The sequence below is a fragment of the Mustela erminea genome, chromosome 20, assembly GCF_009829155.1.
Source record: "Mustela erminea isolate mMusErm1 chromosome 20, mMusErm1.Pri, whole genome shotgun sequence".
In the NCBI taxonomy this organism is placed as follows: domain Eukaryota; kingdom Metazoa; phylum Chordata; class Mammalia; order Carnivora; family Mustelidae; genus Mustela; species Mustela erminea.
In genome coordinates this window covers 34,594,290-34,619,475 of record NC_045633.1, presented here as the reverse complement: position 1 = coordinate 34,619,475, position 25,186 = coordinate 34,594,290, and the positions used below count along the sequence as shown (strand labels likewise).

The 25,186-nt window shown below is 48.8% G+C and overlaps 1 long non-coding RNA gene across 1 annotated transcript; it reads left to right on the top strand.

The window, feature by feature from the left end:
• Nucleotides 1-488: 488 nt before the first annotated feature.
• Nucleotides 489-21,003, top strand: LOC116580524. Its single transcript, XR_004281684.1, has 4 exons — nucleotides 489-527; nucleotides 18,957-19,133; nucleotides 19,757-20,038; nucleotides 20,241-21,003. It is a non-coding gene; the product is annotated as an uncharacterized LOC116580524 (long non-coding RNA).
• Nucleotides 21,004-25,186: the final 4,183 nt, after the last annotated feature.

The window sequence follows — 25,186 nt, the reverse complement described above, 5'->3', positions numbered from 1 at the left end:
AAATGCTATCTTGTTGGGTTTCAATGTGCATTTCGCTGATGGCTGCGAACATATTTGCATGTGCTTATTAGCTGTATATAGATCTTATTTAGAGAAATATGTTTTCAGGTCCTTTGCCCATTTTTAAATTGGGTTGTTTATCTTATTATTATTGAATTGTGAGAGTATTTTATATAGTCTAGATACAAGACTTTTATCAGACATAGGGTTTGCGGAATTCTCCTATTCTATGGGTGGTTTTTTTTTTAATTTATTTTTATTTTTTTTAATGGTGTCAATCTGAAGCATAAAATTTTTAAATTTTAATCTTGTCCAATTTATGTCTGTTTTATTTTTTATTTATTTTTTTAAAAAGATTTTATTTATTTATTTGACAGAGATCACAAGCAGGCAGAGAGGCAGACAGAGAGAGGAAGGGAAGCAGGCTCCTTGCTGAGCAGAGAGCCCCGGGGCTCCATCCCTGGTCCCCGGGATCATGACCTGAGCTGAAGGCAGAGGCTTAACCCACTGAGCCACCCAGGCACCCGGTAAGTTACATTTTTAAGGCATATTGCCTAATCCATCTGAAACTAATGATGTACTATAAGTTGGCTTGATTAAATGAAAAAAAAAGACATATTACCTATTCCATGTAAGATTTAAAATTTACCATCCTGAATTGGTTCATAGTACAACATCCTATTTCCTCCCCATAGTTTTTATTTCTGCACTGTCTCCTTTTATGTCTTTCGCCTGAGGATTTATTAGGGTTTTAAAAGAAACAGTTTTGCGTTGGAGACCGCTCTTTTCTTTGTTCTCGATTTTATTGTTTCTTTTATTCTTTTTTGGGATTTTTGTTTTGTCATCCCCCCCGCCCCCCACTTCCTGAGTTGACTGCCCAGCTCACTGACTTTTGGTCTTTATTTCTAACATGCGCATTTAAGGTTATAAATTTTGCCCTAAGTATTCCAGTAGCCATATCCGCCCAGTTTTGTTATATGGTATTTTCCTTTCTTCTTTGACTAGTAAATACTGAGAAGTGTATTTTCAAGTTTTGAATGCCTGGGGATTTGCTTATGTTTTGTCTCACTGATTTTTCACTATATTGTAATATAGCCAGAGAATATGATATGCATGATGGTAATTTTGGGGTATTTATTTATTTATTTTTAAAGATTTTATTTATTTATTTGACAGAGATCACAAGTAGACAGAGAGGCAGGCAGAGAGAGAGAGAGAGAGAGGAAGCAGGCTCCCCGCCGAGCAGAGAGCCCGATGTGGGGCTCGATCCCAGGACCCTGAAATCATGACCCGAGCCAAAGGCAGTGGCCTAACCCACTGAGCCACCCAGGCGCCCAGTTTTGGGGTATTTATTAAGACTTTTGTTTCTGACTTAGTATGTGGTCAGTTTTTGAAAAGAGTCCATATGTATTCTTTAATTATCACATTTGGAGCTCTATAAGGGTAGTTTATTTCTTTTTCTTTTCTTTTTTTTTTTAAGATTTTTTAATATTTTATTTATTAGAGAGAGGGGGAGGGGAATTGAGAGCATAAGCAGTGGGAGGGTGAAAAGGAGCAGCAGACCCCCTTCTGAATGCAGACCACCCCCCTGCACGCCCAGTGGCCAGGCTCTGTCCTAAGACCCAGAGATTATGAACTGAGCCGAAATCAGAAGCTTAACTGAGACACCCAGGTGCCTCAATATTTTTTATTTTATTTTGTTTTGTGAGTAATCTTTACACTCAATATCAGGCTCAAACCCAAGATCCTGAGATCAAGGATCCCACGCTCTTCCTGCTGAGCCGGCCAGGCGCCCCTGTGAAGGTCCTTTAAATCTTCATCGACACTGATTTTTGTCTGCTTGACCTAGCTCTCAGCTGGTGAGGGGGTATTTTAATGTCTTTACCTGTGATTGTGGATTTGCCAAATTTATTTTCCTAAGTAAGTCTGTAAGTTTTTGCAGTACTTATTTGGAGACTGTTATTGTGGGCATCCAAGTTTAAATTCTTTTATCATCTTGGTCGTCTGATCCTTTTAACATCAAATCATGACCCTCCTTTTTCCTACTAGTGTTTTGTTTTGTTCTGTTTTTGCCTTACAGTCAGCTTGAATATGTCCATACCAATGTGTCAGACACACCTGCATACCAGCTTTCTTTTGCCCTGTTTTCCCCTCATCTCCTTACATTTAGCTTTTCTGAATCTTTGTATTTTTAGGTGAGACTCTTGCAAGTAGCCGATGGTTACATATTACTAATAGATATAATCACTATACCCGAGAATTGGCAAGTTAGTCCGTTTCCATTTATTGTGATGACTGATGTATTTAAATTATTTATGTCCTTGTATTAAGTTGGTCAATATCTTTTATTCCTTCCTCCAACCTTTCTTATAATTCTATTTCAACTATTTTAGAGGTTGTCATGCAGTACCCAGCACGCATTTTTTAAAAAGATTTTTATCTATTTGACAGACAGAGATCACAAGTAGGCAGAGAGGCAGGCAGAGAGGGGGAAGCAGGCTCCCCGCTGAGCGGAGAGCCAGATGCGGGGCTTGATCCCAGGACCCCGGGATCATGACCTGAGCCAAAGGCAGAGGCTTTAACCCACTGAGCCACCCAGGATGCATTTTTGATTCCACAAAGCCTAATGTTAATCCCAAACAAGAGAAGGGCCCTAGAACTCTTTATGTTTTAAGTTAGCTCAAACTCAGACCCTGTGATCAGGAGTTGCCCACTCCTCTGTCTGAGCCAGCCAGAAGGTGCCCCTCTGCTGTTGGTCTTCCTGATGTAGTTTTGGAATGTTGGTGAGGTCCCATGCCCATGGCCGAGAACAAAATCTAGAACTGTCTGTGGTGCAAAAAGGTCATTTTATTTAAGGCACAGAGTCAAGACCCTTGGGCAGGAAAGAGCTGCACAGGGGTTATGAGGAATAGCTGATCATACCCACTTGGGAGTTTGGGGAGGGGAGGTAAGGAAAAAGGGAGGTGCCCCAAGGCCTTTCATCTGCTAAAGGAAACCCTCAGGCTACTGGAGGCCTTGCTATTGTCAAGCTAAGGTTGTTTTCCCCTCTGGCAAAGCATTAACATTAAGACAGCCTGGAGGGGCGGCTGGGTAGCTCAAGATGGTTCTGCCTTGGCTTAGGTCAAGGTCACGATCTCCAGGTCCTGGGATGGAGCCCCACCTAAACAGGAAGTCAGCTTCTCCCTCTCACTTTGCCTCTCCCCTGTTTTGTGTTCGCTTTCTCTCTCAAATGGCTTAGAAAAAGACGGTTGTGAGTTTCCTGGAGGAATGTCACATATATCTCACATCCAGGAGTCTGGGGTGCAGGGAGTGGGGGGGCTGGAGGTGGTTTTGGGGTGTTAGCTGTCCTCCGCTTGCCTTCTGCTCCCTTATCATTATGGTCAGATAATCAACATTTTGACCCCCTCTGGTAGCTTTAAACTTATTTTTTTCCGTTTTTGCTTTTGTTCTGTGCATTCACTGTAATGGTTTCTAAATGAAGACTTACCATTTCTAAGCATGGGTAGGGTTTTCACTTCTTGAATCTTAAAAATCTTTAAAATACCTTTTGTTAGTTTTGAACATGTAGACTTTGTTAGTCTTTAAACCTTGCCCTTCCCCTGTTCGTTCTTTCTCCTTGGAGGATCCTCCTAGAGCTGTGTTCACTTCTGTTATTCTCTCTTTGATGCCTTCTAACTTCCCCTCATTTTAGCTCTCTGTGCATTCTGGGCATAGAAAATCTTTCTGCAGACATGTCTCCCAGCTTGCTAGTTTTGAGTTTAGCTATTTTTCTTTAAAGATTTTATTTATTTATTTGACAGAGAGAGATCACAGGTAGGCAGAGAGGCAGGCAGAGAGAGAGAGAGAGGGAAGCAGGCTCCCCGCTGAGCAGAGAGCCCGATGCGGGGCTCGATCCCAGGACCCTGAGATCATGACCGGAGCCGAAGGCAGTGGCCTAACCCACTGATCCACGCAGGCGCCCCAGGGTAACTGGTTCTTAATGATCCTTGCCTCCAATAAAATGTGTTGTGGCCTGGATAGAATGGAGCATGGCTTCCTTCGCTTATGCCCTGGGAGTATCACCAGACTAGGCCCAGTATTTATGTCAGTGTTTGGCCTGGGACTTTCTGGACCGTCTGAGTCTGGTACATTGACATCTCCAACCACATGATGCTGGGCTGGGAGTTGTGGATTCTCGGGGTGAAACAGACAAAGCGTGCTTGTCACCTCCCTGTAGATGGGCACATTTTCTCAAGGTCCCCTGTTCACTTCTCAGAGGTCTCGGGACCCCCTCTGGTCTTGGGTGTGTCCCAGGGCTGTCTCCTATCCCCACCTGGGCTCTATGGCCCAGCCCCTGCCGCCCACCCTTTCCTCAGCACAGGGCAGAAGCAGGATGAGCTCATTAGCTGTCAGCTGCTGGGGACAGGGCCCTCTTGTTTCCAGCATCTGGAGATTTCTCTTTCTTTTATGCCATTGCAGCTGTGCATTTGAAATAGTTTCTGTCTCGTTGACCATTTCAAGGAGTCGGTGATGAGAAAAATTCCAGGTCGCTTTGGTATGCAAAATCAGAAACACCTGAGGGGGTCTTCACGGAGCGCTTGTGGCTGTGTCCGAATAATGTGGTTGTGGAACTGGTATTTAATTTTCATTAATGGACACTGAAGTCTAAGTAGTGACAGGTAGCTAGTGGCTCCCGTACCGGGCAGCATATTCTTGGGAAGGAAAGAGGTGCTCCCCATGGGCCCAGGGGCTGGGCAGGCTCAGGCCAGATGAATCCCAGGGTGTGGACAGCCTGCATTCCAGCCTTGGTCCCGGCTCTGACCATCTTGACGGAGCTCAAGTGGGAATCGTGTGGGTTGGCCTAGATTCCATGCTGTGGATTTGGACGAGCAAGTGCCTGAAGAATGGGTCAGTGTGCCTGGAGGACAGGCCTGAGGGGGTGCCCCAGGGACCTCTATTAGGCCCCACCTGTTTATCTGTTGAGGGCAGTTTCCTTAAGTGACAGTCAGGTCCCCAATGGGAACCCTTTTGTCCCTTGAAGCCTTGGCTTGCTTTCTTCACCGCCCCCTACCCCTTCTGTCCTAAGCCCTTTCTGACCCTCAGGCTTTCCCTGGAGGGCTCCTCCCCTGCCAAGGCTGCCCACCCAAAGGGCTTGAGCTCCCCAGAGGGCCTCAGTGACAGCCTTACAGGGCTCAGGATCCCATAGACACATCCCGCTTTCCCCAGCCTGTGTGTCTGTACCTCTGCCATTCCTCCTTCCTAGCTGTCCCTCTGTCACCACCACCCCCCTCCCCGACTTTCTCAATGGGCACATTTTCATTCTTAAGATTTATTTTTTTGAGAGAGCACAAGAAGGGGGAGCAGCAGAGGGACAGGAAGAAGCAGGCTCCCCGCTGAGCAGAGAGCCCGATGTGGGCTCCATCCCAGGACCCTGGGATCATGACCTGAGCTGAAGGCAGACGCTCAACTGACTGAGCCACCCAGGTGTCCCTGTTGGGTCCCCCAAATTGGGTACCCCAATAATGGGTCCATGATTAAAGGAGCGAGACTGATACAAAGCGAAGGTCAAGCAAAGCTTTATTTCGTGCCAAGCATCAGGAATCAGACCGACCCGTCAAACATAACGGTTGGGGGCGCCCCTCCAGAGAGGACAACCCCTCCCTGCTTCCCAAACTTTTTTTTTTTTTTAAGATTATTTATTTATTTATTTGACAGAGAAAGATCACAAGTAGGCAGAGAGAGAGAGAGAGGGAAGCAGGCTCCCCGCTGAGCAGAGAGTCCACTTCAGGACTCGATCCCAGGACCCTGAAATCACGACCTGAGCTGAAGGCAGCGGCTTAACCCACTGAGCTACCCAGCTGCCCCCCCCACCCAGACTAACTTTTATAGAGCAAAGGCCGTGTGGTTGGGCCCGGCCACGCACAGGTGGCCAATGAGATTGTAACACACACAGGAAACTCCACAGTGATGCTAGGCGACCAACTGAATTACAATTTACCCTAGTAGACATTTGAACCAGCCTATCACACCTTGGTTAGGATTGGCGCCAAAAGGCTCCCAAAGGGCAGGGGCCATACTCCTTGGTAGCTAGGAGACAGTATCCCCCCCCCCCATTGAATACTTCCACCTGGCCTGACCCACCCTTGTACTTGGACTTTGTTACTTGGGACTGCTTTCCCGGACTTGCTTTTAAATAAGTTCCCCTGGGAGGTGGGTGGCAAGGTCAATTTAAGCTTTACAGCAAGAAACAGCAGTTCAACCGGGTGGGGCTGCTCTGGCTGAAGAGGCCCTTCCAGTCCCCCATTCTCTTTCAAAACGATCTCAAATTTCTGTACTCCCCAAGCTCTCTGGACTCTCATACTCTTCTGATAGGCAAGTGTGTGTGTAGATCTGTACATGCTCAAGTACATAAAACGTTCATGGGAGGACATTTTATGTGCACAGTGGACAAAATTCACGCCTCATCCCTGAGTAGACAGCAAGGTTGTCTCCCCCACACCCTGGGTTCCAGGCCGCCCTCTTCCCCTTCCCCAGGGCAACTGCTGTCCCTCAACGCCAGGAACACCCTTCCTTCTAGAAGGACCTGAGGATTTTTTTTTTTTTTTTGCTTTTGTTTTTGGTTTTTGTTTTTTTAAAGATTGTATTTATTTATTTGACAGACAGAGATCACAAGTAGGCAGAGAGGCAGGCAGAGAGAGAGGGGGAAGCAGGCTCCCTGCTGAGCAGAGAGCCAGATGTGCATGTGCGGCTTGATCCCAGGACCCTGGGATCATGACCTGAGCTGCAGGCAGAGGCTTTAACCCACTGAGCCACCCAGGCGCCCCTCAGGATTTCTTTTGACCTGTCAATGGACAGCAAGTGCCTGGAGCCCGGGGCTGATCTTGTCCATTCTCTGCAGGCTCTCTGGGCACAGGAAGGCACTTAAGCTTGGGCAAACCACGGCCACCTGCGGACAAGGCTGCGGGGCAGTAAAAGTGAGAATAATGGAGCCTTAATGGGGGTCTGTGAGCCCCTAACAGAAGAATGGACCACAGTACCACTGTAAACCCCCCACCCACCACCCCAAGCTTTGAAATCAAAGGCGCAGGGCTGGAGCTGGAGCCTGGTCCCCGGGCATCACGGGCATCACAGACAGTAGCCTCCATTCCTACCACCTCCCTGCACAGAAGTGACACGGCTCAGGGCAGGTGTTTTGGGCTGGGATCCTGCCACCTCCTCTGGCCTACCTTTGGAAATGCGACTCCCTTATTTAGCAAGGTGTCAGGGAGACCCAGCTCCCTGGGGAGGGCAAGGACCCCGGGGAGGCAGGTGGGAGAGGGGGGGCCCCGCAGAAGCCCTCAGCTTGGAAATCAAGGCCAACTTCGCCTTTCCAAGAATATTCGGACTGTCTGATCAAAGAAGATTTCGATTCGAGGGCAGCACGTTTCTGGGCGCCAGGCGTGGGAAGGACACTGATGCTCTTGCCGGGTCCCTCCAACAGCCGTGCAGCGCTGACCCAATGGAGAGCCGAGTGGAAAAGGCCGTGCCGGGAACACCGTCCGCTCCTCAACAAGTCGGTGTTGGACGATTACTTGAAAGGCGGACCGTTTCCATATCCAGGGGCGTGGGGGTGACTTTTGCTTTTGTTCCTCTTGGGACTGGCTCAGAGAAGAGCGAGCGGAGGGGTGGTACATGCAGAACTGGGCAGGCTTGTGCAGAAGCTGCCCCGCTCCGAGCACCGCCAAACGGGGTTTTTATCCTACATTTGTTTTTCTAGAGTGGAGGCCAGAGGGAAGGGAGAGGTGGCAGGCTGTTGAGGGGCGGGTCCTGAGGGGTACCAGACAGTGGGGAGGTTCCACGGAGAGAGCAACTGAAGCAGCAAGTCAGGCGAGGGGCGATGGGGCCGAGGTCGGGGTGGAGCCCCTCCCCCGAGCTCCGTGCCGTGACCTTGTCGCCACCAGAGAGGTTTATCTGAGGTGCGATTCTTGCTAACTGGAAGCCCTCCCCAGAGACCTCAGCGGCCCTTGGCCCTTGCGGGGAAGACACTGGACTTCCTGAGTCCCCTGGCCCAGGTGCTGGATGGCCAGTTGTGTTGTAGAAGCCAGGGAGCTTGGCGATCCTGGGGCCACAGGTGTCACCGTGCTGGTTGGAAGTTGCCATAGGGTCCTGCCTTCCCGAGCCACCCCATCCCCAGCCTGTGCCCCCTACTAAGTCCTCCACTCCCAAGTCCTTGCTCACCTCTGTGCCTTTGCCTGTGCTGTTCCCGCTTCCCAGAACGCTTCTCCCTCTTTGTCCCTGTTGCTCCCACGTGCCCACCAGACACCCACCTACACCTTTTCTAGGCTCCCTGCACATGCCGCCTCCTCCAGGGAGCCCCTCACAGCCCTGATTTCCTCATCACGGTCTCTCAGCATGGCCGCCTCCCCAGCTGTGCTGTGGGTCATCCAGACTTAGGGCCCCATGGGGTTCATTTCTATCCCATCCACCCCCCCAGAGCGCAGGCAATGGGTGGGCCTCTCCTGCGTGCTGAAGAAATGAATTTTCTAAAAACCTGGTAGCATTGCACGACGCGTGGCTCTAGACCGGGCTGAGGTGGAACTTGCGCGCACCTGGAGAGTGGTTCTGGGAGGCGGGAAGGCAGATGCCAGCATTGTGGTTTCTCATGCCCGCACCCAGCCACTCCCCGTCAGCGAGGACATAGGATCCACGCCTGGGCAGGCATGGTACTCAGCTACCTGGGGACAGCGATCCGTCTGGATTGGCGTGCATGCGAGCCAGCAGGTCAATCGGTCGCATTCCTTGTGACGATGCCCTTTTGCAGGGAGGCAAACCCTCCCTGGGGTTGCTCGGTGGGAACAGCTTGGTGAGCCACTGGATTTGATCTGTGCTTTGCTGCGTTTCTCTGAAGCCAGTCTGAGTTGGTTTCCATCGCTAGAAACCACAAAAGCTGGACTTAAATGAAGGCCGAGTCAAGGCAAGTGCGTGCTTCCGGGCAGAGAGCTGTATCAGCCGGGAGCAGTGCAGCGTTAGAGGGAGAGAAATAAAATGCTGCTCATTGGGGGCGCCTGGGTGGCTCAGTGGGTTGATCCTCTGCCTTCGGCTCGGGTCATGGTCTCAGGGTCCTGGGATCGAGCCCCACATAGGCTCTCTGCTCGGCAGGGGGCCTGCTTCCTCCTCTCTGCCTCCTCTCTGCCTGTGTCTCTGCCTGCTTCTGATCTCTGTCAAATAAATAAATAAAATCTTTAAAAAAAAAAAAAATGCTGCTCATTCCCAGTGCGGTGAGAGTTCTGGAGACCTCGTCCTCTATGTAAAAGGAGCAAGACCTGGGGACTTTCAGCCAGGAGCGGGGAAGCTCCCCTGGCTGCAGAGAGGTATCCTGAGAGGACCAGACTTGCGTAATAGCGGAAAGATACAAGAGGGTCTTAACGACTGGACAGTGACCACAGCTGTCTGACCCTGGAGGTGCTGCCATGTGAGGTAGTGAGATCCCCGTCACTGGAGGTATTCCAACAGACATGGAATAGGAATCAAGAATACTGGCAGGGGTGGCGGGGGCGCGCCTGGGTTGCTCAGTAGTTAAGCATCTGCCTTCGGTTCAGGTCACGATCCCAGGGTCCTGGGATGGAGCTCTGCATTGGGCTTCTTGCCCAGTTGGGAGCCTGCTTCTCCCCCTGCTTGTGCTCTCCCTCTCTCTCTGTCCGACAAATAAGTAAATAAAATCTTTAGAAAAAGGGAGAAAAAGATTGGTGGGGGCCGTGTTTCAGAGTAACAGAGAATGGAAAAGACCCAGCAGGCAAAGTAGCCCCCAAGCTTTGACTGGCTCCTTCCATGACCAACAAGACAAAACAGCCATAAACTACTTTTCTGAGACAACTGGGGAAACTTTAACTAGGACTAGATACAGAGAATACTGGGAGTTACCGTTAATTCTCTCGAGTCTGATAATGGGATTGTAGTTTTGTTTTTTTAAGATTTTATTTTATTTATTTTATTTTTTTAAAGATTTTTTAAATTTATTTAACAGATAGAGACGGCAAGTAGGCGGAGAGGCAGGCAGGGGCGGGGGAGCAGGCTCCCTGGCTGAGCAGAGAGCCCGATGCGGGGGCTCCATCTCAGGACCCGGAGACCATGACCTGAGCCGAAGGCAGAGGCTTTAACCCACTGAGCCACCCAGGTGCCCCAAGATTTTATTTTTATTTTTTTTAAGTAATCTCCACACCCAACATGGGGCTCAAACTTACAACCCCAAGATCAAGAGTCACATGCTCTACAGAATGAGCCAGCCAGGTGCCCCAGAGTTATGTTTTTTTGTTTTTTGTGTGTGTGTATTTTAAAGATTTTATTTATTTATTTGACAGAGAGTGCAGCAGGAGGAGCGGGCGGGCTCCCCACTGAGCAGGGAGCCTGAGACAGCGTTCCAATTCCCTGAGTGTATTCCCTGTGGCGTGTGGTCGTTTGTAAACTAAGGAGAACCAAAAGCCCAGGTGATAATCAGAATGGCCCGGGGACACCGAGGAGGGCTTGGGATTTCTGGGATCTGGGAAGGTTTCGGAAGTACTGGGGTGAGGCCAGAGAGGGGGCCTGGATGGAATGAGGAAGGGCCTTGAGTGCCAGGTTCAGGAGGCTGATTTTGTCTGCAGGGGCCTGGAAGCCATGGCACGGCCCGGCATGTCAGTGGGAGCAGTGAGGGTGCTGATGGGCTGGAGGACGGAGCCTTGGTCTCATTGAGGGGCCAGGCAGCCTGGGTGGGGTCTGGGACCATCAGGGGAGATAGGAGTCCCCTTGGTAGGGAACAGCTGCCCCTTGGGGAGCTCCGATCGTCCCTCCAAGGGGGCAAAATGCACGTGGGTCCAGAGAACTTCTCGAGAGCATCTGGGATTCTTTGTATGAGAATCATCTAGTTTGTAGCGGCTCATTTTTAAAAGCAGAAGCAAGGGGCACCTGGGTGGCTCAGTGGGTTAAGCCTCGGCCTTCAGCCCAGGTCATGATCTCAGGGTCCTGGGATCGAGCCCCGCATCAGGCTCTCTGCCCGGCAGGGAGCCTGCTTCTCCCCCGCCCCACCGCCTCTCTGCCTACTTGTGATCTCTCTCTGAGTCAAATAAATGAATAAAATCTTTAAAAAAAAAAAAAAGCAAAACCCTATTGGAAGCAGACAAAGCCAGATTGAAGCCACGTGGTCAGGTTCTGGGGACACCATCCCTGGGGGAGTGAGGAGGTGTGACAGTCCAGGGGAGGCGGGTGCTGGGGCCGACCTCAGGTGGTGATGGGGAGGCCTGTCGGCAGAGGCATCCCGAGGCGGCGGCCTCCAGCCAGGAGACTCAGTGACTAAGCAGATTCGGGAAGGGGAGGGTGGAGTCCGCGGGTCCTCATGTCTGCGTGGGCCCCGGATGGGTGGGGAGGATACTCCGGAGGTGGAATCACAGGAGGAGGTCAGAAAGGGGAAGAAGTGGTGTCCTGGCTGGAGACCTGGAGAGGGAGCCTGAGGCCGAGGGGAGAGTGGCCCTCCCAGAGGAGGAGCCCTCAGGGGGAGTATGAGGATCGGAGGATCCGGAAAGAGCCTGAGCGGCTGGGGACCAGATGGGGGCGGAGGGCGCGGAGAAGGACAGCCAGGCCTTTAAGGTGCACAAGAGGCCCTGGCCTTCTGACAGTCCTTCTAGATGTTCCTAATCTTTCTCAATCTGTGCCACACCCTCAACAGATAAACAGGTGGGGCCTAATAGAGGTCCCTGGGGCAGCGCCGGGGCCTCCGGTCCTCCCGGCAGACTGACCCATTCTTCAGGCACTTGCGGGTCCAAATCCACAGAATGGAATCTAGGCCAGCCCACACGGTTCCCACTTGAGCTCCATCGAGATGGTCAGAGTCTGGGACCAAGGCTGGAATGCCGGCTGTCCACACCCTGGGATGCGGCTGGCCTGAGCCTGCCCAGCCCATAGGGCCGTGGGGAGCCCCTTCTTCCTGTTTTAGGGGAAGGGAAAATGGCCTTTTACTGAGCAGTTACTATGTGCTGGGCAGTCAGGCACTACCTGGTTTGATGGCGTATCAGATCAGACCTGCACCACGGGCCTTATGCCGGCCGCAAGGTGTCGGCCCAAGTGTCGGGCCTTCGTTCATTCAACACACACTCATCCAGTATTTCCTGGGGGCCAGTAAACTGCACTGGGCGTTGGGGATACAAAGATCTGAGACGCTGGGAATTGAATCCAGAATCTTGTGTGTTGCTTTCAAGTTACACAGGAACGATGCCCCCCCTCCACCCTATTTCTGGCTCCAGCTCCCCCCAGATTTTGGCGTATTCCCTAGCAGGCTGTATCAGAATTCTGGCAGGCCAAGAGGGGCTACGAAGCTTGTTCTCCCGAAAATCCTCCCCATATGTCTCTGATTTGGCAGGCTCAGATAACCAGAGAACTCTGCTAGTGAAACTCTTTGAAAGGTTTCATGAAATTTTGAAAAATCCCAGGAGTCTAGGAACAAAAGAGGGGCCGAAGCACGGTATATGATGGCCCACGGGTTGATAATGTGATTGCCTTAGGGGTCCGTGAAAGTTAATAACCAGGAGAGCCCAGAGAGGAGACCCTGCCTGCACTAGGGTTGCTAGGAAAAAAGTACAGGATGCTCATTTGTGTGTGTGTGTGTGTGTGTACAGATACATGCATCACATACATAAATACACATGTATGTAAGTATAGGGGCTTTTTTTGGCTATGGCAGCTTGGACCCACTTAAAATGGAAATTGTAGGGGCTCCTGGGTGGTTCAGTTGGTTGAGCATTAAAATAATACGAAATCAGGGGCGTCTGGGTGGCTTAGTGGATTAAAGCCTCTGCCTTCGGCTCAGGTCACGATCTCAGGATCCTGGAATCGAGCCCCGCCTCAGGCTCTCTGCTCAGCAGGGGGCCTGCTTCCTCCCCCCACCACCCGCCTGCATCTCTGCCTACTTGCAATCTCTGTGTGTCAAATCAGTAAGTAAAATCTTTTTTAAAAATAATAAAAAAAAAAAGATTAAAAAAAAACCAAATCAGAGAGGGAGAAAATTGTGAGAGACTCTCAGCTCTAGGAAACAAACCGAGGGTTGCGGAAGGGGAGGTGGTTGGAGGGGTGGGCCCTGAGGAGGTCACGTGATGCGATCAGCCCTGGGCGGCGTTTGCAACTGGCCAGTCACTGACCTCTACCTCCAAAATGAATAATACACTATATGTTATTAATTGACTTTCAATAAAAAAAATTTTTTTAAACATTTTTTTAAAAGATTTTATTATTTATTTGACAGAGAGAGATCACAAGTAGGCAGAGAGGCAGGCAGAGAGAGAGAGGAGGAAGCAGGCTCCCTGCTGAGCAGAGAGCCCGATGTGGGACTCGATCCCACCTGAGCTGAAGGCAGCGGCTTAACCCACTGAGCCACCCAGGCGTCCTAAATAAAAATTTTTTTAAAAAGAAATATCAGAGCCTTGAGGGGATAATTTTCCACATGTGACTCAGAGGCACAACAATTAGGACAATCAGAGCTCCTGCCCCAATCTTTTTTTTTTTTTTTAAAGATTTTATTTATTTATTTGACGGACAGAGATCACAAGTAGGTAGAGAGGCAGGCAGAGAGAGAGGGGGAAGCAGGCTCCCTGCGGAGCAGAGAGCCGGATGCGGGACTCAATCCCAGGACTCTGGGAATCATGACCTGAGGTGAAGGCAGAGGCTTTAACCCACTGAGCCACCCAGGCGCCCCCCACCCTGCCCCAATCTTGAGATTACACAACAGGAAAGGGAGCATAAAATTCAATATGTTGATGTTGATTATGGACATCAAATAGGAAACCCAAACCCTAAGAAAACAAACATCATAAACACCCCCCCATTTGACAAAGAGCCAGAGTTTCTAACAATGAAAAGTGTAGACGTTGAAGCAGATCACAGATCACATCCTGCGGAAGAGAGGATAGGTGAGCTGTGATAAGATTTCAAGGACTGTAGAAAGCTGAAATGATGAAAGAAATATGAAAAGGACGTTAGGAGACGCAGACAGCGGGATCCGAATATTCAACGTCTAATAGAATTTCCAGAAAGAGTATGATCCGCAGAACGAGGCAGAGGTAACATCTGAAGATGGAATGACTAAAGACTTTTCTGCAACGGTTGGGACCTGATTTCTCGAGAAACGAGGAAACACTGTGAATCCTGAACACGGTGAAAGATGGTGCGTGTAGATTTCTGCAGTAGAAATATGCAGAAGACCAAAATGTATAAAAAAAGATTTTCTCTCCCACAGACCCTTTCTGAAAGAATTGTTAACTGCGTAGTTGAGGAAGAAGAAACTTCTGTTTGGAGTATCGTAAGAAAGGAATGAGGAACAAGGAGGGCAGGTGACCCTCAAAAAAGCAGTGGGAAAAACTGGCAAAATTATCAAAAGCAATCATTTCGGGATCCTGGAAGTTAACAAAGGCAGACAGCAATTTGGAAGGCATTTATTCGACAAAAACTCTCGAGAGTCTCATTCATAACGGTGGCATCTGTGACTTTTTATCTCCAGGTGACTCCCGTTTCCCACCCACCCCCGCCCCCAAAGGCCAGGACACGGTGGCCATGAAAACTGGCAGCCTCACTTCCGCTGGAGGGGCTGACCTGATTTGGAGCTCTGCAGAAACAACTCATGGTGAGAGGCAGTGTTGAAAATAATATCTATTCGCGGCAAGCAAATAGGGGAAGGCCAATGTCATGGCCACCTAAGGCTGCAGCGCCGTTTGGGGCAAGCAAATGACTCGCCGCAATTTTGAGAAGGAGATCTAGGGCACAAGATAGCCACAGGGGAATACGGAAGCCTCTAGCATATAATCCAGAGTCACACGCTCAGCGGACTGAGCCACCCAGGCGCCCCGAGACAGATCTCATTGAATCTGTCCCACAGAGGACATTCTAGCTCGCATTTGGGAAAAACAAGGCTCAGAGAGGTCAAGTAACTTGCTCTAGGTCACACAGCTAACACACAGCGGGGCTGATACAAGGACTCCGGTGTGCGGGACACGCAGAGAAACAGGAGAGTAGCCCGAACCCAGGAGAAAGGCCAGGAACCGTCAGAGGGGGGTCCAGATGCTAGACTTAGTAGACAAAGATTTTAAGTCGGCTTTACAACTGTGTTCAAAGAACCAAAGGAACACGTGTTTAAAGAATGAAAGGAAGTAGGAATGTCACTCATCACGCAGAGAATATCAAAAAAGAGATACTGATTTTGGTTTTTCAGAACTGCAAGACAGACGCTGAATTGACCGAGCCACCCAGATGCCCTAAGAGTTTATTTTTTTAAAGATTTCATTTATTTATTTGACAGACAGAAATCACAAAGTAGGCAGAGGGGCGGGGGAGCAGGCTCTCTGAGCAGAGAGCCTGATGCAGGGCTCGATCCCAGGACGCTGGGATCATGACCTGAGCCGAAGGCAGAGGCTTTAACCCACTGAGCCACCCAGGCGCCCCGAAAATACACTTTAAAGGGAGGAACTGTTTCTAGTTCACTGCCTTCTTCTTGAACGGTATTTTAAGTCTTCCGAAAATGACAACACAACAGCTTTAGGGATGACTTCTTTAAATGTTGGAGGTATTACACAGAAGCATAATACAAATGCTTCCAGAAAATAGAAAGATAAAAGGAAAAGGAACCGTACACATGGATTCTATGAGGTCAGTATAAGCTCAATGCAAAACAAAGCTAAGACCACAGGACAAAGGCAGAGGACCATCTTCTTCTGAATTATGGGCATAGTAAAAAAATCTCCACCAACAGAATCCAACTGCATGCATAAAAATGAGGACATTAGAGCAAAACTAGGCTGTTCCAAGAATGCAAGTTTTTTTTTTTTTTTTTTAAGAATGCAAGGCTTTTAACATTGAAAAAATACTAACCTAATTCATCACATCATCAGTTTAAAAAAAACACCAGGGGGCCCTGGCTGGCTCAGTGGGTGGAGTAAGCGACCTTGGTCTCGGGGTTGTGAGTTCGAGCCCCATGTTAGGGGCAGGGATTGCTTACACATAAAATTAAAAACTAAAATTTTTAAAAATATTGTATTTATTTGATAGACATCTCAAGTAGGCAGAGAGGCTGGCAGAGAGAGAGGAGGAAGCAGGCTCCCTGCTGAGCAGAGAGCCCGATGTGGGACTCGATCCCGGGACCCTGGGATCACGACCTGAGCCGAAGGCAGAGGCTTTAACCCACTGAGCCACCCAGGCACCCAAGCCAATGATATCTGAATTGGAATAGATTATGTTGGTTCAAAAAAAAAAAAAAAATTACATACGTGATCATCTGTATTTTGAGGGTTCCCCTATTTATGGAAGTCTTACCAAGATTTGAAAAAGTTAATTTGTTATTGGCAAGTTTGAGGTTCTTTTTTTTTTTTTTTTAAAGATTTTATTTATTTATTTGACAGAGAGGGAGATCACAAGTAGGCAGAGAGGCAGAGAGAGAGAGAAGCAGGCTCCCTGCTGAGCAAAGAGCCCGATGCGGGGCTCGATCCCAGGACCCTGAGATCATGACCTGAGCCGAAGGCAGTGGCTTAATCCACTGAGCCACCCAGGCGCCCCCAAGTTTGAGGTTCTTAAAGTAAAAGTTTAAAGCCTTTCATGAGTGGTTTGGGCCAACCTGGGCAGGAATCAGCACATTTTATAGCTATGTAACTGCCGGGCTCTGTAAGCTCAGCAGTTAAAAAGGTGTAATGAAATCTGAAAGAAGGAAATTGCGTAAATTTAAAAATCATAGTAATTTGTATAAAACAACCGGCTCTGCAATAAACTGCCGGAAAGACAGTGATTTGATTTTACGCTTAAACGGTTGTTTTTGTAGTTGAAACGGTCACTGAGGTGATACAGAAGTCCAACAATTGCAGCCTAGTTTTACTGTATTACAAAGAACCAACAGGATCGTATGCATTTGGCAAAATTGTGTCATTTGGAGAAGGAATTACCCTCTTTAGATTTGTGCTTCCAAAAAGTCTCTCCGACGTAGAATGCTGTTATCACAGGCTGATTATGTCCCTTGAAAACCATTACTTACACCTCGCTGTGCTCTAAGCTTCCACAGAGGAACAGTTGTTCCCATTTTTTAGCATTTTAGATTTGCCTAACTTTTATAAAATCGCCGTGTGTCAAAAATCACACTTCCGTCATTGCTAAAGCATGATATGTCAGATTATCTGAATGCAGTGGCGTTTTGAAGTAATCGTGGCCACAAAGACTTCTTCTTCTTCTTTTTTTTTTTTTTTTTAAGACTTTATTTATTTAGGGGCGCCTGGGTGGCTCAGTGGGTTAAAGCCTCTGCCTTCGGCTCAGGTCATGATCCCAGGGTCCTGGGATCGAGCCCCGCATCGGGCTATCTGCTCCGTGGAGAGCCTGCTTCCTTCTCTCTCTCTCTCTGCCTGCCTCTCTGCCTACTTGTGATCTCTGTCTGTCAAATAAATAAATAAAATCTTTAAAAAAAAAAAAAGACTTTATTTATTTATTTGACAGACAGAGATCACAAGCAGGCAGGGAGGCAGGCAGAGAGAGAGGAGGAAGCAGGCTCCCTGCTGAGCAGAGAGCCCGATGACCAGGACCCTGGGACCCTGAGATCATGACCTGAGATGCAGGCAGAGGCTTTAACCCACTGAGCCACCCAGGCGCCCCGAGTTTTGTCCATTTAAAAGATTGTCTTCGGGGGCACCTGAGTGACTTAGTCCGGCTTTGGCTCAGGTCATGATATCAGGGTCCTGGAATCGAGCCCCATGTGGGGCTCCGCACTCAGTGAGGGATCTGCTTCTCCTTCTCCCTCTGTCCCTCCCCTGCTTGTGCTTTCTACCTCTGTCTCTCTCTCAAATAAATAAAATATTAAAATAAAAAGACTTCAGGGCTCCTGGGTGGTTCAGTGGGTTAAGTGACTGGCTTCGGCTCAGGTCATGGTCGTGGAGTTCTAAGATCGAGCCCCGCATCGGGCTCCCTGCTCAGCGGGGGAGCCTGCTCCCCACCCTGCTCATTCTCTCTCTTTCTTTCGAATCACATCTTCAAAATAAAAAATCCTGAAACAAAATCTTAGTATAGAATGTGTGCTGTTGCCTTTCAGCTGCACAAATGCAGACACTGAGTATTATGAAGTGGTTTCTTTTTTTTTTTTTTTTTAAAGATTTTATTTATTTATTTGACAGAGAGAGATCACAAGTAGGCAGAGAGGCAGGCAGAGAGAGAGGAGGAAGCAGGCTCCCTGCTGAGCAGAGAGCCCGATGCGGGACTCGATCCCAGGACCCTGAGATCATGACCTGAGCCGAAGGCAGAGGCTTTAACCCACTGAGCCACCCAGGCGCCCCTATGAAGTGGTTTCTGATAGAGCGGTAACTTGAGAGCATTCACAGAAGTGTCATTTCTGTGCTAATGCCATTTCTGTACTACTACGGAGAGTACGTGAATGTAGGATTTTGTATAATTTGTTCGAATGAGTCTTTTTTTTTTAATTTTATCTATTTATTTGAGTCTTTTTTTTTTTAAAAAATATTTTATTTATTTATTTGACAGAGAGAGATACTGCAAGAGAGGGAACAGAATCGGGGGAGTGGGAGAGGGAAAAGTAGGGTTCCTGCAGGTTTGGGCGTCCGATGCAGGGCTCCATCCCAGGTTGCTAGGATCATGACCTGAGCCCAAGGCAGATGCTTAACGACGGAGCCACCCAGGCGCCCCTCAAAGGAGTCTTATAAGACAAGCAGACTTCAGGGTTTTTTTGCTGTATTCTGTGAACTCTATTCAGTAACCCCCAAAAGCCGGCATTCTAGTTATTTACTAATTTGTTGCCCTTGTAATGATGGTTAATTTAATGCCTGTATACTTTTGGTGTATTTAAGAAATATAAATAAGATTCTTTTTTTAATTCAGGAAAGGGTCCCTGGCGCTTTTTTCCTGGCCTTACCTCTGAATCTGTTGAAATAAACCTCTGAATCTGTTGAATTTCTGTTGAATCTAATAAACCTCTGAATCTGTTGAATTTCTTACTCACACAGAGGGCGGTGAAGTCTGAGCCTCAGTTCCATGTCCAGTCCTAAGAAGTGGAAGCAGAAGGGGGTTGACGGGTTGTTTGATGGAGTGGCCGGAGGTTAAGGATGGCGGAGACTGAAAGTTGAATGATGTAATTACTGAATGTAATTACTGAAGGAGTGATTCAGCTCTCCAGCCTGAAGGTAAGATGGCAGCTGAGGGTCCTCCAAATCTTGCAAGTTCAATTACACATTATTATTTATTTTTTTAAAAAGATTTTATTTACTTATTTGACACAGAGAGAGAGATCACAAGTAGGCAGAGAGAGAGGGTGGGGGGGAAGCAGACTCCCTGTTGAGCAGAGAGCCCGACACGGGGCTCGATCCCACGGTCCTGGGATCATGACCTGAGCTGAAGGCAGAGGCTTAACCCACTGAGCCACCCAGGTGCCCCTCAATCACACATTATTTTATTCATTAATGTATCCAGCAAATACTCCAGCCCCCTCTCCTGGTACCCAGTACTGTAGCCATCAGGGGCCAGTGACAATTAGGGAAACCAAAACTTGTAATTTACCAGGGCTAAGAGCTCTGAGTGGTGTTCAGAACCCTACGGAAAGGATGCCCTTGATGGGTGCCCAGACTACGGTAGAGGTGGTGGGTCCTGCAGCTGGCGCTGGACCCTGAAGAGAGAGCCCCGGGCAGCTTGGGCTGTGCATTCTGCACGTGGATGGGGACAGAAGCCAAGTGGTTGCTGTTGTTGGAGAAATACAGACACCCCTGGAAGACCGGAAGGAACGTCTTTCTCCTCTTGGTCCTTTTTCCAGGGGCCCTTTGGTGCTTCCCGTTGTCAGAAGTTAGAAGGAAGCCCGCAGGAAAGAGAAACGGACCTTCACAGGTGGGACTGTGAAATGCACTTGGTTAGATTTTCGACCTTGAACTCAGAGCATCTTGCCAATTTAAATGGGATTCTGGTATCTGCTGGCAGAGAGAGACCCGCCAGAGAAGAGATAATCTAATTACCCAATGAATTAGATAACCCAGTTAGATAACCCAACCTGCTGTGGAAACAAATGGGTAAGGAAAACCCAGAGGACTGGGGTGCCTGGGTGGCTCAGTGGTTAAGCCGCTGCCTTCGGCTCAGGTCATGATCTCGGGGTCCTGGGATCGAGCCCCGCATCGGGCTCTCTGCTCAGCAGGGAGCCTGCTTCCTCCTCTCTCTCTGCCTGCCTCTCTGCCTGCTTGTGATCTCTCTCTCTGTCAAATAAATAAATAAAATCTTTAAAAAAAAAAAAAAAAAGGAAAACCCAGAGGAAAAGGTTTAGCTTGGGGCTTTAAGTTCTCAGCTCAAGTCGAGGTCAAAGAACCAGACGGGTTTTGTGCTGGCTCTGTCAACTGTCTGCAGCTGTGAAACAAATGACTCTAGAGTTTAGTGGCTCAAAATTATAATAAACACATCTCTCTCCCAGTTTCTTGGGGCCTGGAATTCAGGAGTGGCTGATCTAGAAGGTTCTGGCTCTGGGTCTCTCCCGAACTTGCAGTCAAGAGACTGGCCGGGGTCCCCAGTCAGCTGAGGCCTTGACTAGGCGGCAGGACCCATTCAAAGGTTCTGCTTCACATGGCTGGAAAGTGGATGTAATGTCGATTTTTCCTTTCAGTTCTAGTTTTCACTTCACGTATTTCAAAACAACGTTTTTAGGTGTGTACACATTTTTTTCCCCAAGATTTATTTATTTGAAGTGGGGGCACAGGGGGAGAGGGAGAGAGAAGCCGTAAGCAGACTCTGTGCTCAGTGTGGAGCCTGATGTGGGGAAGCAGAGCCCAGTGCCCGTGTTGGGGTGCAGAGCTGGTTGTGGGGCTCGATCTCATGACCCTGAGGTAAACCAGGAGTCGGTCGCTTAACCGACTGTGCCTCCCAGGCGCCGGTAGGGGCACACATGATTAGACTAGACGGTTAAAATCTGGTGGTTAGTCAGCTGTTTTATTACTATGCAAATGCTCTTTATCCTTAATCATTTTCAGTTTTTTTTTCTTTTGACAGTTTTTTTTTTAAGATTTTATTTATTTATTTGACAGAGAGAGATCACAGGTAGGCAGAGAGAGAGGAAGGGAAGCAGGCTCCCCGCTGAGCAGAGAGCCCGATGTGGGGCTCGATCCCAGAACCCTGGGATCATGACCTGAGCCGAAGGCAGAGGCCCTAACCCACTGAGCCACCCAGGTGCCCCTTTTTCACAGTTCTTTAGACTCCTTTGATATTAATCGAAGGAATCCAATCTAAATATGGCCAAACCAGCTTAAAAAATTAATGTTAAAAAAATTAATGTTTGGGGATGCCTGGGTGGCTCAGTTGGTTGGACGACTGACTTCGGCTCAGGTCATGATCCTGGAGTCCCAGGATCGAATCCCACATCGGGCTCCCAGCTCCATGGGGAGTCTGCTTCTCCCTCTGACCTTTTCCTCGCTCATGCTCTCTCTCACTGTCTCTCTCTCTCAAATAAATAAATAAAATCTTTAAAAAAAATTAATGTTTGGATAGTATATCTTTTTCCATCCTTTTGCTTTTAACCTACTGTATCATTATATTTCAAGTGTGTGTCTTGTGAACAGCATATAAACAACAACAAAAAATCCAACCTGACAGTCTCTTTTTTGGTAGGAACGCTTTATATATTATAGAATTCTTTGTCACACTGTTTGCAAATATTTTTTATATGTTGCAGATATTTTTTCCTTACTTGCCATCTGCTCTGGTTAGATTTTTCAAGACCATTATTTAAAAACTACACATAGAGTAAAATTGATTTCTTTTTCTGCTTATAGCTCAATGTAGTTTTTGTTTTTGTTTTTGTTTTTTTAGAGATTTTTATTTATTTGACAGAGAGAGAGAGATCACAAGTAGGCAGAGAGGCAGGCAGAGAGAGAGGGGGAAGCAGACTCCCCGCTGAACAGAGAGTCCGACTCAGGACTTGATCCCAGGACCCCGAGATCATGACCCGAGCTGAAGGCAGAGGCTTAACCCACTGAGCCACCCAGGCGCCCCTACCGCAGTGCTTTTGAGATACACCCCTGTTCCTGCACGTACCCACGACAGTCTACCCGTTTTCTTGTGAAAGGGAAGTTGGGTTATCACCAGATTTTGGCAATTATGAACAGAGCTTTTAGAAACGTCCGTGTCCTTACAGGGAACGTGTGGACATAACTTTTAATTTCTTTAGGGTAAATCCCTAGGAGTGGGACTGCAGTGTTGCATGGGAAGTACACGGTACGTGTGTGTTTAACTTTAGGGGGGAACACAGAGTGACCGCATTATCTGGCATTCTTCCTACCAGTATGTGAGCGTTCCAGTTGCTTCATATAGACCTAGACACTTCGTGTCGTCAGTTCCAAAGATGCTAGCCGTTCTGACAGGTGCGAGCCACAACTCGTTACAGCTTTAATTTGCATATCCCTGGGACTAGGGATGTGGAGCATCTTTTTAAGTTTTGCTTATTTAAAAAATTTTATATTATTTTTAAAAAAGATTTTATTTGACAGAGAGAGACACAAAGAGAGAGGGAACATAAGCAGGGGGAGTGGGAGAGGGAGAAGCAGGCTTCCCGCTGAGCAGGGAGCCTGATGCGGGGCTCGATCCATCATGACCTGAGCCCCCCAGGTGCCCCAGCGGTGTTGTTTCATATTCTCATCAGCATGGGTTCCAGTTTCCCCACATCGTTTCCCGCACTCATTTTCTTTCTTTTAAACGAGTATGGCCATCCTGGTGAGTGTGAAGTGACGTCTGGCTGCGTTTTTTGCAAGCCTTGTTTGACTACTGGACTGTGAGTATATTCCCAGCGCCAAGCTGGGAGCATAAAGTTGGAGTATATTGTTTTTAGATGTTTCTCGATTCTACTTGCTGATACTTTGCCGAAGATTTTTGCTTTTTCTATCCCTGAATGCTATTGGTGTGAAATTGTTCTCTTCCTGTACTGTATCGGATTTTGTGTCAGGGCCATTCTGAGCTCCTAAGATGAATTCAAGAGTGCTCCCTGCTCTTCTGTTTTCTGGAAGAACTTGTGTAGGTTTGGTGCCTTTCCTCCTTTAAATTTGCCAATGACCCCTTCGGGGGCCTGAAGTTTTGTTTTTCTGAGCGTCCTGAACTATAAATTCAGTTCATTCGGTAAATAAATGAACGGTCACATTTGCTGTTTCTTCTTTGGTGAGTTTTGATCGTGTCTTTTAAGCCACCCGTCCATCTCATCAATATTTAACACTTCTGTGCATCAAAGGACACTATCAAGACTGCGATGAAAATGTTCTAAAATCAAACTGTGGTGATGGTCGCACAGCTCTGTGAAGACATCAGAAACAACTTTGTACGTAGTTGACTTGCGTGTGAATTGTCTCTCCTTCTAAGTGTTAAAAAATCAATTATGACATCAGAACGGGTTTTGTTAGTGAGGACCACAGCAGCTCTGGATATTTCCTTTGTTGCTTGCGTGTCCATGAGCTAACTGCCCCTCCCTTCCGTTATCTGATGTAAACGTATTGATGAAGATGGGGAACTTCGCGATTTAAGTTGCACAGCACTCCAGGGGAATCCAAGGGGTGGATATGGTGACTCCGGCGTGCTGTTTGTCCCTCCCTTTTAGGAAGAGAACAGTGTGTGCACAAAGGATCCTCACTCCCTGATAGGGGGAAGCAAGAAGTTGTTAGACTCGTATGGAAATCCAGTACAGTAGAAAGGTGTGTACGGGTGACCACCAGCCAAAGGGTGGACTGTGCTGGTTACTGTTTCAGCCCCAGACCCACTCCACTTTCTGTGATGCTGTTGCTGGACTTCAGAAAACTACATTTCCCAGGCTTCCCTGGCAGCTGGCTTCCTGTTAAGGGCCACCTGCTAATAGGGGCCAGCTGGGGGAGACCTGGAACTGAAACAAAGGAAGGGTCTTTCTTGAGCTCTCCCGCGCTCGTCAGCCTCGGCCGATTTGGGCCCCCGGGATGACTGTTTTTGCACCCACCTTCTTAGAAGTTCCAGCATCAACTGCTTCGAATCCAGCCTTTCCCCCCAGCACACATCAAAGATCCAAGCACTGCAGGGGCACCTGGGTGGCTCAGTCGGTTAAGCATCTCACTGTTGATTTCGGCTCGGGTCATGATCTCAGGGTCGTGAGATCGAGCCCCGCGTTAAGCTCCATGCTGAGTGTGGAGCCTGCTTAAGATTCTCCCGCCCCCTGCCCCTCCCCTGCTCTCTCTTTGAGAGAGAGAGAGAGAGGGAGCACATACACACAAGTAGGGGGAGGGACAGAGAGAGAAGCAGAGTCCCTGCTGAGGAGGGAGCCTGCTGCGCCGGCTGGATCCCAGGATTCTGGGATTGTAACCTGAGCTGAAGGCAGACGCTTAACCGACTGAGCCATCCTGGTGCCCCTCAAAATAAGAACTTTAAAAATCCGAGCACTGGTCTCCCAGGGTCTCTCCAAGGTCCTAGCCAGCTTCCAAGACCCCCACTGATCCCTTCTGGTGGCCTTGTGTCGTCCGCTCCCACAGGGAATCAGGGTGGCCCATGTGACCAGAGGAATATGGTGGAAGGAATGTTGTGACTTCTGAGATGGGGTCATGAAAGGCAGCGCCGCTTGTGCTCGGCTCTCTTGGGATGCTCCAGGAGCCCGGTGGAGGGGCCCAGACGGGCACCGAGGCCTCGGGTCAGCAGCCGGCATCAGCTTGCCGCCACATGAGGAAGCCCCAAGGGTCCTTGAGTGGGGACCCTCCAGCTCCCATCACGTCCTTAGAGGGCTGCAGCCAAGACAGTATGCGAGCACAACCTCAGGAAGAGACCCCAGGCCTAAACCACCGACCCAAGCTGCTCCCCAATTTTTTGGAGCTGCTGAGTTTAAGGGGTGATTTGATACAGCAACAGCAGATAGCTAAAGTAACCCCTTCTTTTCCTAAATGCCCCCGCCAGGGCCACGGCAGCCTTCTATCGAAAGCCTCTCCATGTGAAAGAGCCGGTGGCCTTTCCTGACTGGACCCCTTAACGTCGTAGGAAGAACATTTCTTAATCTGTGAAAGCGATACATTCCCTGGTACCTCGTCCTCCCGGCTCCCAAACCCAGCTTTGGAGAACTTCCCGTTTGGGGGGTGGGCCGCCCCTGCCCCCCACTCCCGCCCTGCCAGCTGTCCCCACCCGCGTTCCTCTCTGGTCTTCCCACGGGGCTTCTGTCACAAAGCGCCACTCCCATTCCCGGTTCCTCGGGGCCCCAGACACACACGGCGACGGGGAA